The sequence below is a fragment of the Lathyrus oleraceus genome, chromosome 6, assembly GCF_024323335.1.
Source record: "Lathyrus oleraceus cultivar Zhongwan6 chromosome 6, CAAS_Psat_ZW6_1.0, whole genome shotgun sequence".
Lineage (NCBI taxonomy): Eukaryota > Viridiplantae > Streptophyta > Magnoliopsida > Fabales > Fabaceae > Lathyrus > Lathyrus oleraceus.
In genome coordinates, this window is record NC_066584.1 from 203593330 (window position 1) to 203613983 (window position 20654).

At 35.3% G+C, this 20654-nt stretch overlaps 1 long non-coding RNA gene across 10 annotated transcripts; it reads right to left on the reverse strand.

The window, feature by feature from the left end:
• Positions 1 to 1674: 1674 nt before the first annotated feature.
• On the reverse strand, positions 1675 to 9454 carry LOC127094463 (uncharacterized). 10 transcript variants are annotated; one of them, XR_007792626.1, is made up of 4 exons: positions 9020 to 9454; positions 2341 to 2513; positions 2115 to 2253; positions 1675 to 1991 (listed from the first exon to the last, which is right to left on the reverse strand). It is a non-coding gene; the product is annotated as an uncharacterized LOC127094463 (long non-coding RNA). The 10 variants fall into 10 exon arrangements; XR_007792625.1 differs by having other exon boundaries at positions 2341 to 2423; positions 9020 to 9453; XR_007792624.1 differs by lacking the exon at positions 2341 to 2513 and adding an exon at positions 8369 to 8451 and having other exon boundaries at positions 9020 to 9453.
• Positions 9455 to 20654: the final 11200 nt, after the last annotated feature.

Sequence of the window (20654 nt, forward strand, 5' to 3'; positions counted from 1 at the left end):
TAATTCCTTGTTTTCGATCATGATAATACAGTGGTATGATGCCTCTGCCCCCCACATCTTAGTCTATACCATCTTTACTCTTAGGTTGCAAATACCATTTCTCTTATAGATTCCAATAATACCCTTACCTTGGTTCCAAAGCACACCCTTCAGTCACTTTTACCAAATCCTTTAATTCTTTGACTTTGGTTACTTTTCTCTATCATTCCATTCATCTCCATGGACCATTATTCACTACATTCATTCATATCTTCTAACTTCATTCACCCCATGTGATATATCTTTCTCTTTGAGCCAAATGCATTATTTCTTTGAGCTCCACTCAGCGTATGCCTTTGAACCGAGAGATGTTTGCCTTAATGCCAAAAACTTAATTCCCTTTGTTTTTGGCCATACATTATATAGTGGTTACATGCCTCAGGCTCCCCCACATATTGGTTCATGCTAGTTTTCTCTTGGGTTCATATCTCATCCCTTTTTGGAGCTAAACTATATAAATCTTTTGGTTCAAACCATATTTGTCATCACTCCTCTTTTCATCTCCCACCATTAGTTCTACGAACTCAGAGCTCTGAATTCCTTATTGGTCTATAAAGATATGTAGGCATGAGTGCCCTAATCCTCTTTAAGCCTTATTTATTCTCTTTCATTTTCCTTTTATCTTTCACAAGTATCTTTAGATATCACATCCATTTGAGCAAGAACAATCAAAACGGTTCTCGTTGAGTACAACAGATGTTAGAGGTGCTAATACCTTCCCCTTGCATAACCGACTTCCTTACCCATGATCTCTTTTCCCTGGGTTTTATCAATGTTTTCCCTTTCCTTCAGGAATAAATAAATTTTGATGGCGACTCTGTTGTATGTTTGAACGTGCGATGCGTTCGGGTATATTTCCGCTAACTTCAAATCCATCCCCCCATTGGGGGTCACATGTTCCCCTATCCCATGCAAGTGTAATAGCTTAGGTTTACTTTCTTTTATATTTTTCCATGCATGCTAACTAAAAAGATAAAACCAAACAATAAAAACAAAGACTTTTAAAAGACAAAAAATCACACTTGATCCAACGTCAAGTGTTTACCAAATCAAATTCACAATAGCAACGCGAGTATGTGATCTAACATCAAGTATCTCTTATCCATTCCATTATCCACACCCCTTCTCTTCTCAATCTATATCATTATATCTCTACCTCCATTCTTCACACACATTTTTTCACAATAAATGCCAAAATACTTGATTCAACATCAAATTCCCTTTTCAAAAAAAATCTCAATAAACTGGAATGCAAAAATGGGGTGTACGTGCTTGTACACAACATTCAAGTACTTGGGTTGTCGGTCATACCTAGCTTGGAGGCTCGATGCTTGACTTCCTCCTTAAGACATCTAACAATAAAACAAGTTCAATCAAGTTGCTCTTAAGAGAGAAAAAGGGTGGTTAGGATGCCACTGTCCTCTCATTCCTTGGTCCATGGGTTTTGTTTAGGCTCTAGTGCATTGTATCTTATTGACCTTGCTCAGGTCTTTGTGTCTTTCTTTCATGTGTCATTTGTGGTTTCTTTGGTTTGGGTTTATGCAAGTCATTTCAATCCATTTACAATTTAGTTCATTTCATATAAGCCATGTCCATTCATACCTAATTACAAGTCATGATCATCCAAGTCAAAAGTCAATTAACATATTCATCTACCAGATCCATTCATTTTCATTCAAATAACCAATTCCATTCATTTTTATCCATAAAATGTTTCATTACAGACAAAAATGAATAAAATTACATGTTGACCTAATGTTGACTTTTTGGTCAACTTTGACCAAAGTCAACTCAAATCATTTTCCATTCTAAACCCCTAAAACTTCCCATCCTAGTCTAATCCTATCTTCCAAAGCAATGTTAATATTTGGTTTGCTTCTTGTACATGATGGCTTCAAAATCCATGTTGATAATTGTCATCATACCTCTTGTCCATTCCATGTCCACAAGGCCTACATGAACATAAAATAAAATCAGACCATGAGATCAAAGTAACACAATGCAGAAATCTATCAATGCATGATCAACGGAGGCTTAGAAAACCATGAAGCTATTGCATATCATAAGAAAAATACCATGGCCATGCCTCTCGAATTTTCCAAGTCAGAATATGTTGCAAACCAAGAAGCCCGACATGACTTGAAATGCATAATGTACATGCTGCAGAATGAGTAATGCAAGCATGGTAATTGCAGTCATGTATCACAACACAACCTGCCATGAAATCAGGCCAACAATTCAACATCAACAACTTGCCATGACTCACAAACCTTCAAACTGGCAGTCCAAGTCAGAACTTACAAATTGCAAAGAAGAATTCCAGACAGAACCAGTCTAACTCAATGCATTGCTCAACTGGTTTTCACCTTAACATTCGAACCTAACTGACATTGATGAAAACAAGGCAACCAATCTAACTGAGTCAATTATCCCAACTGGTTTTGCATTAACAGAACATTGAGTTGAATTACATTCTGCAGGAAATAGATTAACCTCGGATGAAATTGGCCCTTAAATTCAAATGGATTTTACTTCAAACTCACATTTCATTAAACTCAAATTAAAACCCAAATTCATTTCAGTTTCATTTCTAACCTACCTTGACAGAATTTTGGACTGATAATTAACTTCCTAATTCCAAGGAAATTTGAGTTGAATTTGAGATGCATTTAGCCATATTTCTAACAGAATTTGAGGTATGAAAGTCTATAAATTGCAAGCTCAACAACTCAATCAAGGATCACGAATCATAAATCATAAATCTCTCTACAACCTCACTGCATTTCATAACTCTCTTCATTCAAAACTCAGAGATTCATATAGCCTCCTTCATCACTTAGAGCTCTCTCCCTCTCAAACTATCTGCTCACGATCTCTTAAGAAATCTGAAGAAGAAGAAGAAGAAGAAGAACAACAACAACAAAAGGGAGAAGTTAACGAATCGGAGCATACCTGAATTTTGTTGTCGTCGCCGTCTCCAGCTTCGTCTTATCTGGTAGGTTGCTCGATCCTTTTCTTCATTTCACTACAATCTCGTTACTGGTCTGTAGCTTAGAGCCCAGGGAATCAGAGTCCCAACCTTTTGGGCTCCAATTCAACCAGATATCCATTTAATTTCAGATTCAAGACCTAGGGTTCTTCCGCTATTTGGTTCGATTAGATTTTATGGTTAGGTTTAGGTTTCAAAGAAAATTATTGGCATTTCTGTGTTTAGCTTAAAAAGAGGAAGATGATGGTGGATTTGATTTTTTTTCTGGAAAAGCTTCGCCGCCGAGGGAAACTCAAGTGCGGCAGAGACGAACGTAGTGAGTGAGAGGGAGGGAAAGAATGTTTGAATTCAATATTGTGTGTTGAGCCTCTTGAGGAGACCCACATGCAGTTGACTACTGCAGCTTCAGTGTGCATTTAACACGTGCTTGATGATTCACGTGGCTCAAGGAGATGACTCATGTGCATTATGGATGTTGGGATATTCATCTTGGGCCTCGTTGTGGGCTTATGCCAATTTGATGAACACCTGCCATGGCTTCACCTTCCCATTTTTGTCTTGAGTTTCGTTTGGGCGAGCAACTCAAGGCCCAAGCGCGTTTTCTTCCATGCAAACCCTAGTTCAAGGCTTGTACCCCCCTTTTTAAGTTCATTCTTATTAATTGTTTTTAATCATTTTGTTAATTGTTTTTTTAGATTTTTAATTTTTTGTTAGTTAGGCCAATTAGAGAATTTTAATTAGGATTAACTTGATTAGAATTTTAGAACTTAATTAGAATTAGGATAATAATTGATTAGAATTAATTGTTTTAGTTATAAATAATTAGAATAATTTATTTTAAGTAGATTTTAATTTTGGAATTAATTTCCTAATTGAATATCCATGTAAAGTGAGTCTTTTAACCTTAGGGTTTTGTCATAGAATTTCATGTTCCCTTAGATTAGGGCTTGATGTAGATTAATTGATCTTTTTAATCATTGTTTTTCATGTCATATTTGATTGATGATTAATTTGATCCTAATGTTGCATGATCCCCTAACTTAGGGTTTGCACATATTATTTGATTAACCTTTAGATAATTTTTCTACGTGGTTAACCAATAATTCAATCCCTTTGATTTAAGTTGATCAAAATAAATTTTGATTAACTAAATCCTTCGATTTGTGTATAATCTCACAGTCTATTCAAGTGATCAAAAGTCCCCTGATCACTTGATAGATTTAATTTTTGTAATACTGTGGATCTCAAGGTCTCAAAGACTTTCATGCAAGGCATACCAAACAAATCAAGCAGTGGATTATAGAAAGCACATCATAGGTGTTTCTTCAAGAGCTTGTCAATCAAGATTTATATTGTATGACATGAGCCTTAAGAAATAGAGAATGAATGAGAGTGGAGAATTCCATTAACTCATTCTGAATATCTTTGGATACGGAATGAATGACCCAGTTACTCATCGTATTCACCTCTATTCATAGACTTTAGCACAATTCAAATCACATGATTATCAAGTCTCAATTCACAAAGCAAAAGTGCAACAACCAGAAGCCTTTGTCAGTAACTTTCCAATCATGATTCAAGTTGTATGCCATGATCCTTAAGTAACAAAAAATGATGAGAGTGAAGCATTCTTATCCTTATATAGGGTATCCTTGGGTACAAGATGAATGATCCAGTTGCTTAAGGTATTCGCCTTTGTTCATAGACTTTAGTGCAATTCGAATCAAATGATTGACAAAGTCTTCATCATCATGAGGAACATCAAGGATTTTTCTTCAGCAACTTGAAAGTTATGATGAGAATCACATGTCACGAGCCTTAAGTAGTAAATAATTAATAAGAGTGGAGAATTCCATTAACTCATTATGTATATCTTTGGGTACAGGACAAATGACCCAATTGCTCATTGTATTCACCTTTACTCATAGACTTTAGTATGGTTCATATCTAATTACTGCCAAATATTTTCATATTTCATTATCATATATCATTTATCTCGACTCAGTCTCTTGTTGCCTTTGTTTCGGTCACAGTGAGCCAAACTACGGAGCTCAGACTTTCTCAATTGCACAGTGAGAATACGTAGGCAAGAGGATTCAGATTCTCTACAAGCTGCCTTATTTATTATTTCTTCATCAATCAATACCATCCTTTTGAAATCAAATACTTTATCCCTGTGGATTCTCTGCATATCCTTTTAGGACAATTATGCACCTTGTGAACCCATAGATTTTTTCCTTAATGCCAAACACATAATTCATTTGTTTTTGGTCATGACAATACAGTGGTATGATGCATATGGCCCCCTGTATCTTAGTTTGTACCTCCTTTACTCTTTGGTTCAGAGTTTATTCCTTCATAGATTCAATAGTACCATTCTTTGGTCTCAATTTTATTATCCTCCTTACATTGATATATTGTTCCTTGTACCAATCATCATTCTCCTTTGGGTTCCATACCCATCCTTTTAGGACATTTTTCCACCTTGTGAACCAAGAGATGTTTGCCTTGATGCCAAACACCTAATTCCTTATTTTTTGGTTATGAAAATACAGTGGTATGATGTGTCTGGCCCTTCACATCTTAGTATATACCACCTTTACTATTTGGTTCAAGGTTAATTTTCCTTTAGGGTTTCCAATGCTACCATTCTTTTGGTACAAGTTATACTTTTCATCACTTCCAATCTCTCTTTCTTCGTTTTCGTAGTTCTGTGAACTACAGAGCTCTGACTTTCTCATTTCACAGTGAGAATACGTAGGCGCGAGGATGTGAATCCTTGGCGAGCACATTCCTATCTATTCCTCCTTCTCCTGACTTATGGAGCCATCCATATCTTTCATGATCCACATCATCTACCTCCAATCAAAACATTCACCTTAGTGACATACTGTCTTTCTTTAGAACTAAATACCATTTTCTTTGGAATGTCATATATACCATTTTAGGACAATTGTACACCTTTGTGCCAAAAGATATTTGCCTTGATACCAAACACTTAATTCCTTGTTTTCGATCATGATAATACAGTGGTATGATGCCTCTGCCCCCCACATCTTAGTCTATACCATCTTTACTCTTAGGTTGCAAATACCATTTCTCTTATAGATTCCAATAATACCCTTACCTTGGTTCCAAAGCACACCCTTCAGTCACTTTTACCAAATCCTTTAATTCTTTGACTTTGGTTACTTTTCTCTATCATTCCATTCATCTCCATGGACCATTATTCACTACATTCATTCATATCTTCTAACTTCATTCACCCCATGTGATATATCTTTCTCTTTGAGCCAAATGCATTATTTCTTTGAGCTCCACTCAGCGTATGCCTTTGAACCGAGAGATGTTTGCCTTAATGCCAAAAACTTAATTCCCTTTGTTTTTGGCCATACATTATATAGTGGTTACATGCCTCAGGCTCCCCCACATATTGGTTCATGCTAGTTTTCTCTTGGGTTCATATCTCATCCCTTTTTGGAGCTAAACTATATAAATCTTTTGGTTCAAACCATATTTGTCATCACTCCTCTTTTCATCTCCCACCATTAGTTCTACGAACTCAGAGCTCTGAATTCCTTATTGGTCTATAAAGATATGTAGGCATGAGTGCCCTAATCCTCTTTAAGCCTTATTTATTCTCTTTCATTTTCCTTTTATCTTTCACAAGTATCTTTAGATATCACATCCATTTGAGCAAGAACAATCAAAACGGTTCTCGTTGAGTACAACAGATGTTAGAGGTGCTAATACCTTCCCCTTGCATAACCGACTTCCTTACCCATGATCTCTTTTCCCTGGGTTTTATCAATGTTTTCCCTTTCCTTCAGGAATAAATAAATTTTGATGGCGACTCTGTTGTATGTTTGAACGTGCGATGCGTTCGGGTATATTTCCGCTAACTTCAAATCCATCCCCCCATTGGGGGTCACATGTTCCCCTATCCCATGCAAGTGTAATAGCTTAGGTTTACTTTCTTTTATATTTTTCCATGCATGCTAACTAAAAAGATAAAACCAAACAATAAAAACAAAGACTTTTAAAAGACAAAAAATCACACTTGATCCAACGTCAAGTGTTTACCAAATCAAATTCACAATAGCAACGCGAGTATGTGATCTAACATCAAGTATCTCTTATCCATTCCATTATCCACACCCCTTCTCTTCTCAATCTATATCATTATATCTCTACCTCCATTCTTCACACACATTTTTTCACAATAAATGCCAAAATACTTGATTCAACATCAAATTCCCTTTTCAAAAAAAAATCTCAATAAACTGGAATGCAAAAATGGGGTGTACGTGCTTGTACACAACATTCAAGTACTTGGGTTGTCGGTCATACCTAGCTTGGAGGCTCGATGCTTGACTTCCTCCTTAAGACATCTAACAATAAAACAAGTTCAATCAAGTTGCTCTTAAGAGAGAAAAAGGGTGGTTAGGATGCCACTGTCCTCTCATTCCTTGGTCCATGGGTTTTGTTTAGGCTCTAGTGCATTGTATCTTATTGACCTTGCTCAGGTCTTTGTGTCTTTCTTTCATGTGTCATTTGTGGTTTCTTTGGTTTGGGTTTATGCAAGTCATTTCAATCCATTTACAATTTAGTTCATTTCATATAAGCCATGTCCATTCATACCTAATTACAAGTCATGATCATCCAAGTCAAAAGTCAATTAACATATTCATCTACCAGATCCATTCATTTTCATTCAAATAACCAATTCCATTCATTTTTATCCATAAAATGTTTCATTACAGACAAAAATGAATAAAATTACATGTTGACCTAATGTTGACTTTTTGGTCAACTTTGACCAAAGTCAACTCAAATCATTTTCCATTCTAAACCCCTAAAACTTCCCATCCTAGTCTAATCCTATCTTCCAAAGCAATGTTAATATTTGGTTTGCTTCTTGTACATGATGGCTTCAAAATCCATGTTGATAATTGTCATCATACCTCTTGTCCATTCCATGTCCACAAGGCCTACATGAACATAAAATAAAATCAGACCATGAGATCAAAGTAACACAATGCAGAAATCTATCAATGCATGATCAACGGAGGCTTAGAAAACCATGAAGCTATTGCATATCATAAGAAAAATACCATGGCCATGCCTCTCGAATTTTCCAAGTCAGAATATGTTGCAAACCAAGAAGCCCGACATGACTTGAAATGCATAATGTACATGCTGCAGAATGAGTAATGCAAGCATGGTAATTGCAGTCATGTATCACAACACAACCTGCCATGAAATCAGGCCAACAATTCAACATCAACAACTTGCCATGACTCACAAACCTTCAAACTGGCAGTCCAAGTCAGAACTTACAAATTGCAAAGAAGAATTCCAGACAGAACCAGTCTAACTCAATGCATTGCTCAACTGGTTTTCACCTTAACATTCGAACCTAACTGACATTGATGAAAACAAGGCAACCAATCTAACTGAGTCAATTATCCCAACTGGTTTTGCATTAACAGAACATTGAGTTGAATTACATTCTGCAGGAAATAGATTAACCTCGGATGAAATTGGCCCTTAAATTCAAATGGATTTTACTTCAAACTCACATTTCATTAAACTCAAATTAAAACCCAAATTCATTTCAGTTTCATTTCTAACCTACCTTGACAGAATTTTGGACTGATAATTAACTTCCTAATTCCAAGGAAATTTGAGTTGAATTTGAGATGCATTTAGCCATATTTCTAACAGAATTTGAGGTATGAAAGTCTATAAATTGCAAGCTCAACAACTCAATCAAGGATCACGAATCATAAATCATAAATCTCTCTACAACCTCACTGCATTTCATAACTCTCTTCATTCAAAACTCAGAGATTCATATAGCCTCCTTCATCACTTAGAGCTCTCTCCCTCTCAAACTATCTGCTCACGATCTCTTAAGAAATCTGAAGAAGAAGAAGAAGAAGAAGAACAACAACAACAAAAGGGAGAAGTTAACGAATCGGAGCATACCTGAATTTTGTTGTCGTCGCCGTCTCCAGCTTCGTCTTATCTGGTAGGTTGCTCGATCCTTTTCTTCATTTCACTACAATCTCGTTACTGGTCTGTAGCTTAGAGCCCAGGGAATCAGAGTCCCAACCTTTTGGGCTCCAATTCAACCAGATATCCATTTAATTTCAGATTCAAGACCTAGGGTTCTTCCGCTATTTGGTTCGATTAGATTTTATGGTTAGGTTTAGGTTTCAAAGAAAATTATTGGCATTTCTGTGTTTAGCTTAAAAAGAGGAAGATGATGGTGGATTTGATTTTTTTTCTGGAAAAGCTTCGCCGCCGAGGGAAACTCAAGTGCGGCAGAGACGAACGTAGTGAGTGAGAGGGAGGGAAAGAATGTTTGAATTCAATATTGTGTGTTGAGCCTCTTGAGGAGACCCACATGCAGTTGACTACTGCAGCTTCAGTGTGCATTTAACACGTGCTTGATGATTCACGTGGCTCAAGGAGATGACTCATGTGCATTATGGATGTTGGGATATTCATCTTGGGCCTCGTTGTGGGCTTATGCCAATTTGATGAACACCTGCCATGGCTTCACCTTCCCATTTTTGTCTTGAGTTTCGTTTGGGCGAGCAACTCAAGGCCCAAGCACGTTTTCTTCCATGCAAACCCTAGTTCAAGGCTTGTACCCCCCTTTTTAAGTTCATTCTTATTAATTGTTTTTAATCATTTTGTTAATTGTTTTTTTAGATTTTTAATTTTTTGTTAGTTAGGCCAATTAGAGAATTTTAATTAGGATTAACTTGATTAGAATTTTAGAACTTAATTAGAATTAGGATAATAATTGATTAGAATTAATTGTTTTAGTTATAAATAATTAGAATAATTTATTTTAAGTAGATTTTAATTTTGGAATTAATTTCCTAATTGAATATCCATGTAAAGTGAGTCTTTTAACCTTAGGGTTTTGTCATAGAATTTCATGTTCCCTTAGATTAGGGCTTGATGTAGATTAATTGATCTTTTTAATCATTGTTTTTCATGTCATATTTGATTGATGATTAATTTGATCCTAATGTTGCATGATCCCCTAACTTAGGGTTTGCACATATTATTTGATTAACCTTTAGATAATTTTTCTACGTGGTTAACCAATAATTCAATCCCTTTGATTTAAGTTGATCAAAATAAATTTTGATTAACTAAATCCTTTGATTTGTGTATAATCTCACAGTCTATTCAAGTGATCAAAAGTCCCCTGATCACTTGATAGATTTAATTTTTGTAATACTGTGGATCTCAAGGTCTCAAAGACTTTCATGCAAGGCATACCAAACAAATCAAGCAGTGGATTATAGAAAGCACATCATAGGTGTTTCTTCAAGAGCTTGTCAATCAAGATTTATATTGTATGACATGAGCCTTAAGAAATAGAGAATGAATGAGAGTGGAGAATTCCATTAACTCATTCTGAATATCTTTGGATACGGAATGAATGACCCAGTTACTCATCGTATTCACCTCTATTCATAGACTTTAGCACAATTCAAATCACATGATTATCAAGTCTCAATTCACAAAGCAAAAGTGCAACAACCAGAAGCCTTTGTCAGTAACTTTCCAATCATGATTCAAGTTGTATGCCATGATCCTTAAGTAACAAAAAATGATGAGAGTGAAGCATTCTTATCCTTATATAGGGTATCCTTGGGTACAAGATGAATGATCCAGTTGCTTAAGGTATTCGCCTTTGTTCATAGACTTTAGTGCAATTCGAATCAAATGATTGACAAAGTCTTCATCATCATGAGGAACATCAAGGATTTTTCTTCAGCAACTTGAAAGTTATGATGAGAATCACATGTCACGAGCCTTAAGTAGTAAATAATTAATAAGAGTGGAGAATTCCATTAACTCATTATGTATATCTTTGGGTACAGGACAAATGACCCAATTGCTCATTGTATTCACCTTTACTCATAGACTTTAGTATGGTTCATATCTAATTACTGCCAAATATTTTCATATTTCATTATCATATATCATTTATCTCGACTCAGTCTCTTGTTGCCTTTGTTTCGGTCACAGTGAGCCAAACTACGGAGCTCAGACTTTCTCAATTGCACAGTGAGAATACGTAGGCAAGAGGATTCAGATTCTCTACAAGCTGCCTTATTTATTATTTCTTCATCAATCAATACCATCCTTTTGAAATCAAATACTTTATCCCTGTGGATTCTCTGCATATCCTTTTAGGACAATTATGCACCTTGTGAACCCATAGATTTTTTCCTTAATGCCAAACACATAATTCATTTGTTTTTGGTCATGACAATACAGTGGTATGATGCATATGGCCCCCTGTATCTTAGTTTGTACCTCCTTTACTCTTTGGTTCAGAGTTTATTCCTTCATAGATTCAATAGTACCATTCTTTGGTCTCAATTTTATTATCCTCCTTACATTGATATATTGTTCCTTGTACCAATCATCATTCTCCTTTGGGTTCCATACCCATCCTTTTAGGACATTTTTCCACCTTGTGAACCAAGAGATGTTTGCCTTGATGCCAAACACCTAATTCCTTATTTTTTGGTTATGAAAATACAGTGGTATGATGTGTCTGGCCCTTCACATCTTAGTATATACCACCTTTACTATTTGGTTCAAGGTTAATTTTCCTTTAGGGTTTCCAATGCTACCATTCTTTTGGTACAAGTTATACTTTTCATCACTTCCAATCTCTCTTTCTTCGTTTTCGTAGTTCTGTGAACTACAGAGCTCTGACTTTCTCATTTCACAGTGAGAATACGTAGGCGCGAGGATGTGAATCCTTGGCGAGCACATTCCTATCTATTCCTCCTTCTCCTGACTTATGGAGCCATCCATATCTTTCATGATCCACATCATCTACCTCCAATCAAAACATTCACCTTAGTGACATACTGTCTTTCTTTAGAACTAAATACCATTTTCTTTGGAATGTCATATATACCATTTTAGGACAATTGTACACCTTTGTGCCAAAAGATATTTGCCTTGATACCAAACACTTAATTCCTTGTTTTCGATCATGATAATACAGTGGTATGATGCCTCTGCCCCCCACATCTTAGTCTATACCATCTTTACTCTTAGGTTGCAAATACCATTTCTCTTATAGATTCCAATAATACCCTTACCTTGGTTCCAAAGCACACCCTTCAGTCACTTTTACCAAATCCTTTAATTCTTTGACTTTGGTTACTTTTCTCTATCATTCCATTCATCTCCATGGACCATTATTCACTACATTCATTCATATCTTCTAACTTCATTCACCCCATGTGATATATCTTTCTCTTTGAGCCAAATGCATTATTTCTTTGAGCTCCACTCAGCGTATGCCTTTGAACCGAGAGATGTTTGCCTTAATGCCAAAAACTTAATTCCCTTTGTTTTTGGCCATACATTATATAGTGGTTACATGCCTCAGGCTCCCCCACATATTGGTTCATGCTAGTTTTCTCTTGGGTTCATATCTCATCCCTTTTTGGAGCTAAACTATATAAATCTTTTGGTTCAAACCATATTTGTCATCACTCCTCTTTTCATCTCCCACCATTAGTTCTACGAACTCAGAGCTCTGAATTCCTTATTGGTCTATAAAGATATGTAGGCATGAGTGCCCTAATCCTCTTTAAGCCTTATTTATTCTCTTTCATTTTCCTTTTATCTTTCACAAGTATCTTTAGATATCACATCCATTTGAGCAAGAACAATCAAAACGGTTCTCGTTGAGTACAACAGATGTTAGAGGTGCTAATACCTTCCCCTTGCATAACCGACTTCCTTACCCATGATCTCTTTTCCCTGGGTTTTATCAATGTTTTCCCTTTCCTTCAGGAATAAATAAATTTTGATGGCGACTCTGTTGTATGTTTGAACGTGCGATGCGTTCGGGTATATTTCCGCTAACTTCAAATCCATCCCCCCATTGGGGGTCACATGTTCCCCTATCCCATGCAAGTGTAATAGCTTAGGTTTACTTTCTTTTATATTTTTCCATGCATGCTAACTAAAAAGATAAAACCAAACAATAAAAACAAAGACTTTTAAAAGACAAAAAATCACACTTGATCCAACGTCAAGTGTTTACCAAATCAAATTCACAATAGCAACGCGAGTATGTGATCTAACATCAAGTATCTCTTATCCATTCCATTATCCACACCCCTTCTCTTCTCAATCTATATCATTATATCTCTACCTCCATTCTTCACACACATTTTTTCACAATAAATGCCAAAATACTTGATTCAACATCAAATTCCCTTTTCAAAAAAAAATCTCAATAAACTGGAATGCAAAAATGGGGTGTACGTGCTTGTACACAACATTCAAGTACTTGGGTTGTCGGTCATACCTAGCTTGGAGGCTCGATGCTTGACTTCCTCCTTAAGACATCTAACAATAAAACAAGTTCAATCAAGTTGCTCTTAAGAGAGAAAAAGGGTGGTTAGGATGCCACTGTCCTCTCAACTCCCGAGTATTTTGATTGCTGGTCGTACTTAGCCAAGGGTTAGATACTTATCTCTCTCTAAGTACCAACAATTGAACTTTCCAAATCATTTCACAAATAAAACATCTTTTGGCTGAAAAAGAGTGGTTAGGATGCCACTGTCCTCTCAACTTCCAAGTATTTAGATTTTTGATTGTACCTAGCCAAGGGTTTGATACTTGTCTCCATACTAAAATCAACCCCAACCAATCCAATCAATTCTCTGCCTTAGCGTATCTTTCAAACCTTTTCATAAAGGGCGTGTTACTTCCGTTCTCCCGTGAACAAAGCTTAAGTATATATGCATGAGCAAGTAATATTTAAACTGCTAGAGTGTGACCGAAGTGCATCCATTCTACCGCAAACAAGCAAACACTTAACGCTCCTATACTCGAGCACATAAGCAAGTTGACAGTAGAACGTGAATGTCAAAATTGTTTATTAAAAACAACCAAACAAATAATTTGTTTGTGAGCGGAACTACGGAGATTTGACTTCCTTATTGAACGAATAAGGATATGTAGGCACAAGGGTTCAAAACCTTGGCGAGCACACTAATTGAAAACTTATTTTCTTTTCCCATCCAATTATTATCTCATCTCATTTCCCGATAGCAAGCAACATTCAAATAAACAACATCCATACGTATTAATACAAGCTAATGGTTTCCATCAAGTACGATGGATGTGGGGGTGCTAATACCTTCCCTTGCATAACCGACTTCCGAATCCGCTCTTGGTTACGAAGACCATTATATTTTGGGGTTTTATTGCTATTTTCCCTTTCCTTTGGAATAAATATAATATGGTGGTGACTCTGTATTTTTCAAGGCACGACAACCTCAATATCCAAAAAATAGCAAATTTTACCAAGGTTTTTCGTCTAATATTGATTCGACAGATGTTGTTTCAACCAGAATTTTTTTGTTGATCACTACCAGTTATGACAATATCATCTACCTACACAATAAGATATATACATCCTTGAATTGAGTGACGATAAAAAACAAAATGGTCGGTTTCACTATGGACCATATCAAAGTGTTGTACTACGGTGCTGAATTTTCCAAACCAAGCTCTCAGAGATTGCTTAAGACAATAAAGAGACCTATGTAGCCGACAAATCACAGTCGATGACTCCTCTTGAGCAACAAAACCAGGTTGTTACCCCATATATACTCCCTCTTCAAGATCATCATGTAAAAAAGCATTTTTGAAGTCAAATTGATGAAGTGGACGGTGTCGAATATCTGTAATGGCTAGAAGAAGTCTAATCGATGTCATCTTGGTTACATGCGAGAAAGTATCACTATAATCCAACTCAAAAATATGAGTGTATCATTTTTCTACCAAGTGAGCTTTAAATTAGTCAATCTTACCATTTGGGCCGACCTTCACAATATAAAGTCAACAACTACCTACCAAAGACTTCCATGAGGGTAGAGGAACAAGTCCTAAGGTACCACTTGTTGGGTGAGAATATGGAGTAGAAAAACGGCCCAGAGGGGGTGAATAGACCCTTTTGAAAAATTTGATTGATTTTCAAAATGAAAAATCAGAGTTTTTGATGCGAAAGTCTTATAGAGAAAAATATAGACTATGCTTTAATTGGAAATTAATCGCTGATACAATTACACAATTAACAAGTATCTCATATTTATTAGATATTATATCCAAAGAGTTACAAGCTACGATGAATTGACAATTCGTAAATTACACGAGATGTGTTCTTTACAAAATTCAATTTCTATAGGATTCTAACACCACAGTTTGCAGAATTTAATCAACACTAAAATACAAATAGATTATGATTCTAACAAAACCTACACTTATGTAATAAATCTCTACCAACATGAATTAAGGAAATACTACACTAAGAAATGAATACCTAAATGTTACGGTGAAAATTTGAGTATAAGCCATTGATTCACTTAACTCATATTAGTGAAAGTCACCACCACGCTTTATTATTTCCAAAGGAATGGGAAAAGAGAGATTATAAAACCCAAAAGAAGTTTTAAAATAAAACTAATAAAAAGAACAAAGTTCTAGGTTCGGGGGTTGGTTATACAAAGTGAAGGTATTAGTGTTGGTGTAAGCCCTAGAGGCCAATACTTTTGGTACTTGTATCGAATTATTTATTAATAATAAAAGGCTTTTTCTTTATTACGTTTGTTTAATAAAGTCCCTAGAATAGCTAGTCTGTTTAATGTATCAAGTATGACTTAATCATGAGATCACATTAAACATAAGGACACTATTCTTAAAGTATCCGTAGTCGAGCTTTAGTGTGAAGTGGGATAATATTAAAGCATTAAGACTATTATGTTTGTAGACTGATGATCACATCTCATGGATCATGGATAAAGAGTTATCAAGTCTTAAACATAGGTATGAATATTAAGAGTAATATTTATACCGGATTGACCCACTATGAGAATACTATATAGAAAGTTATGCAAAGTGTCATAAGTTATTCTCATGGTGATAATGGTGTATACCACTCTTCGACCTGAAACCACTATGGACCCTAGATGTAGAGTCGAGTGCTTTATTGCTGATCCAACATTGTCCGTAACTGGATAACCATAAAGACAGTTGATGGGTACTCCACGAAGCATGCTGAGGGACATGAGTGACCTAGATGGAATTTGCCCATCCTGCATAACAGGATAAATGTCTATGGGCCAAATATTGAACTGGACAAGGATGACACGGTCTATGCCTTGTGTTCAATATAGACATAAGAGCAAAAGGGTAATTATACACATAAGTATTATCACAGAAGGAATTGTCAGATCACTTGACATTTTCGTGTCTTGGGTAGCAGTGATGTGTTGCTAGATACCGCTCACTGTTTATTATGTTAAATACATGATTTAATATAATTGCCAATGCCGCGAAAACCTACAAGGTCACACACAAAGGACGGATTGATGAGAGATAGAGTAACTAAGGAATACCGTAAGGTACGGTGCCCTTAAGTGAATTATAGAACATCGTAAGGTACGGTGTACTTGAGTAGAATACGAAATATGGTAAGGTACCATGGGCTTAAGTGATTTTGGGCATATTATAAGATATGGGCCAAAAGACACTTAAGTGGGCTTTTTAGCTTGAAGCCCACACAAGTGGCTCTATAAATAGAACCCTTGTGCAGAAGCATTCATTGCGGTTGCATTATTTTCGTTTTCTCTCACTCTCTCTCTCTCTCTCTCACTCAAAGCCTTCATTCGTACCAGCTAGCACTGAGATTGAAGGAACCTGTTCGTGTGGACTGAGTAGAGACGTTGTCATCGTTCAACGTTCGTGATCGCTTCGTGGATCTGCATCAAAGGTTTTGATCGTCACAAGAGATCTGCACCAAAGGTTTCGATCGTCACAAGAGGTAAATATTCTATCACTGATCATGACCATTCGTAAGGATCTCTAAAGGAGAAAATTTTAATTTCCGCTGTGTTTTGGACCGCAATTCTCTTTCAATTAGCATCCAATAAAAGTTTGTTTATTTGTTTGCTTATTTATGAAAAAGAGTGGGGAGATGAGAAGAGAATGCTTGGAAAGATTTCAAATAATCTTATTCCTACGTACACTCCTTGTACAATGAATGATCAAAGTGTCGTAGTTCCCTTCAAAAAGGTTATAAAAGAAGAAGAGACAAGTTGCCATCTAAATGGGAAGACTCAACTAATCCACCACATAAGTAAGGGGGATAGATCTTGCATCATAATGAGAGAAGGGCTCTCAACTAATGATGACTCATTCTAATCTTAAGAGGTTTAAAGATAACCAACCAAAGTGGCAAAAGGATTTTGAAATGCTAAGATTTAACACTACAAATCATGAAAGAAAGTTTAAATAAATAAATATAAAAAGGGGTGAGTACCTTGACAATGCTAGTCAATACCATCCTATTCCCTTGGGTTGTAACATAAACAACTTCAAGGTAATCATCATAGTAACAAGGGAGTTAAACATTATTCATCAAGGACAAGAATCAAGCATGTATCATCATCATGAGTACTATCAAACAATTAGGTCAAAACCTAACAAAAGGTGGTATCAAACATTAATAGAAATCAAGGATAAGATGGATATCAATCATCATGTCAATCATGAGGATCATGCAAGAGATATGGAGTACGAGTATCATGGTCAATGTCAAAACATGTCAAGCATAAGTGTCAAGGTCACGTGAGTATAGACAAGATAGACTAATCAATCGTGAACATGTCAAGACAAACACAAACAAGACAAAGCAAACTCATAAATAATGGACAAGCATCAAGGTGAAAGAAAATGTGAATCATGTCCTAAACAAACATCACGTGCTCAAGCATGAACAAGTATCAAGGCATCCTGGAAAAGCATCAAGTTCAAATCAACCAAGACATTAGGATTTCCATGAATTTAGGTTTTTGTATGAATAATGTTTCTAACAATTTAAAAGAAATAGGATTCAAATAAATCATGACATGAATAAATTGATCAAGACCTCATGGGGTTAGGATCAAAATGTCACCAAGAGATTACATCAAGAATAAGTGTTCAAATCCTTACAAACTAAGTTAAGAAAAAACACATTTTTTATGATTTTTGAATAAGGAAATATAACTAAAATAAATAAATACTAAAATATTTTTTGGTCATTTTTTATGGGGTGACCATCAATCATTAAAAGAATATCTAATTTTTTTTGTTGTGATTTTTGTTAAATAGAATAAAAGAAGATAGACCCTTAATTTAATTTATTTTAAACATATTTGTGATTTTTTTAATAAAAGAAACTAAATAAAAATATTAAATAAAAAGAGCCAAAAAAATACAACCTAGTTTTATCATATTTTGATATTAAGAAAAATTAAATCAAATTTTAAATAAATAAACAAATAAGAGATAAGCAAAAATTAAAAAAAAAGGCAAAACATGAAAAAATGAACAAAGGAATAAAAAAGGGGTTGAGGGGAGGGTCGAATTCATGACCACTAGGATACACACACACGCCCTTTTCCATGGAGCACACCTTCCATTGTGTATAAATTATCAAACCACACAAATAAATATAAAATTTTATTTTAAAAAATGCAAAACATGCGGAACCAGAGTCATCTTCCTCGCATTTCCTCCAAGTTTCATCAATGGATCTTTTGAACTTTTGAAGCAAATATGACGTGTGGGTTAATTTTTTCATAGTAAATTTCACGAGGAATTAAAATATAGCATTTATTTTTATTAATTAAAAATGTATAATACATAATCATGATAAAAAAACATATGAACCCTAGAATTTCAAATTGAAATTTCGTTGCATACATGATCAATCAATGTGCCAAACCCTAGGGCTTTCACTCCTCACATTGAAACAAGCATGAATGGCACAAGAATGATTAAAAATGATGCTCAAATGAGTGATTCCAAAGTGCACGAAAATGTACCTTGTAGGTGAATATGGAGACTTTGATTCAAGCACTTTCAATGGCGAAAAAGGATCTCTTTAGCACCCTTGGACCTTCAGGAATGTATTACAATGGATAGTTTTCTTTGAAACCATCTCAATTCTTCTGACCAAGTCAAGTTGCAAGCTTGAATATGTGAGAGATGGATATGGTGACGGAGGTGTTTCAAGTCAATTCCAGTGCATACAAAAGTTTGTATGAAGTGTATTGATGATGATTCAATGGAAAAACAACCAAGCACATGGAGAAAATTTGGAATTCGGAAATGGAGTTTTTGAAATTTCAACAAAAGAGTTTTTATGTGAAACTTGGTGTGTTTGAGTACTGAGCCCTTGATGCCCTTTTATAGAGGTTGGATTTCGGTCTTAGAACTGAATGGAATTGATATTGGTTTTGTGTTGATGCTAGTTTGTCCATCAAGTTACAAAAAAAGTTAATGGTGCATTATGATTCCAAGAAAGCATGGAGTGATTAAGGGAGAGTAAGAGTGCTTTTCCTGAGTTTAGGGGCTTGGTTTCTGGTGTTTAGATAGTGTAAGGTCAAAGCAAAATCTATTTACAAAGCTCCAAGGAAAAGTGGTTGAGAAAAGTTATCTTTATGAAAATGGCAATGAAGCTTTATGGAAAAATGATCCATGAATGGTATGTTGTTTGGGTAATGGTTCAAGCCCTTGTGTAATGCATCAATGGTTTGTGTAAAACACTCATTATGCTGAGATTTAAAAGCATCATAGGCTTAAAATTAAGATCTTGAGGTTTGGCTTTGGTTTGAACATGAAACTTGACATGAAGACGGATTTTCAATTTAGCCTAACATGGTGACTTTCCTTCTTCGAAACTCCTAGCTCAAGTGTGATAAGTTCATGCTAATGGGATCTTTGGGAAGATTTACCCATCCTCTACAACTTTCATGTTGAACATTTGAAGAAATTCAGCTTGGATCATAGAGATAATTGGCCATCAACTTTGACAATCTTAACTGCTAATCACTTGGAAAATTTTGCAAGTGTTGAACAATTTTACAATTTTGAGATCTCATCTTCATCACTTCATACCTTCCAATCCTTATGAGATATTTGGTTCATTCCTTTTAAACAGTTGAATTATGGAACATCATCTACAAGTACATCCTTTTAGCATGAAAAATGATGGTTTGAGGAAGAAGTTACAAACTTGTAAAGTGGGCTTCATGAACATGCAATTTCATAACTTAGAGAAATTTTGAAAACACTAAATTTGACATTCTTGAAATTTTTCTTGATTTTCTTGATTTAACTTGATAAAATTCATTCATCAACCATATTTTCATGATTCTTGACTTGAGAAATCCATGGTTGACCAAAAAATCTGAAAAGTCCAACTTTGAACTTGAGTAGTTGACTTTTCATCAGCTGAATTCCAAATCTTCAATAATTAATGAATCAAACTTATTTAGCCAATTGAAGCACATGAATGGATTATAATGAATAAATTTAGGACCTTGAATCATATTTCACACCATCAGATCATGTCTTAGTCAAAAAGTCAACATCAGAGCAATCTTGATTAAAACCCTAATTTAGGCATCAGAGAATTTGGAACTTGTAAATATTGAATAGATGCAATATTGAACTTGATTATGATAAATGGAAATCAATTGAATATTATGAATTAATTAGA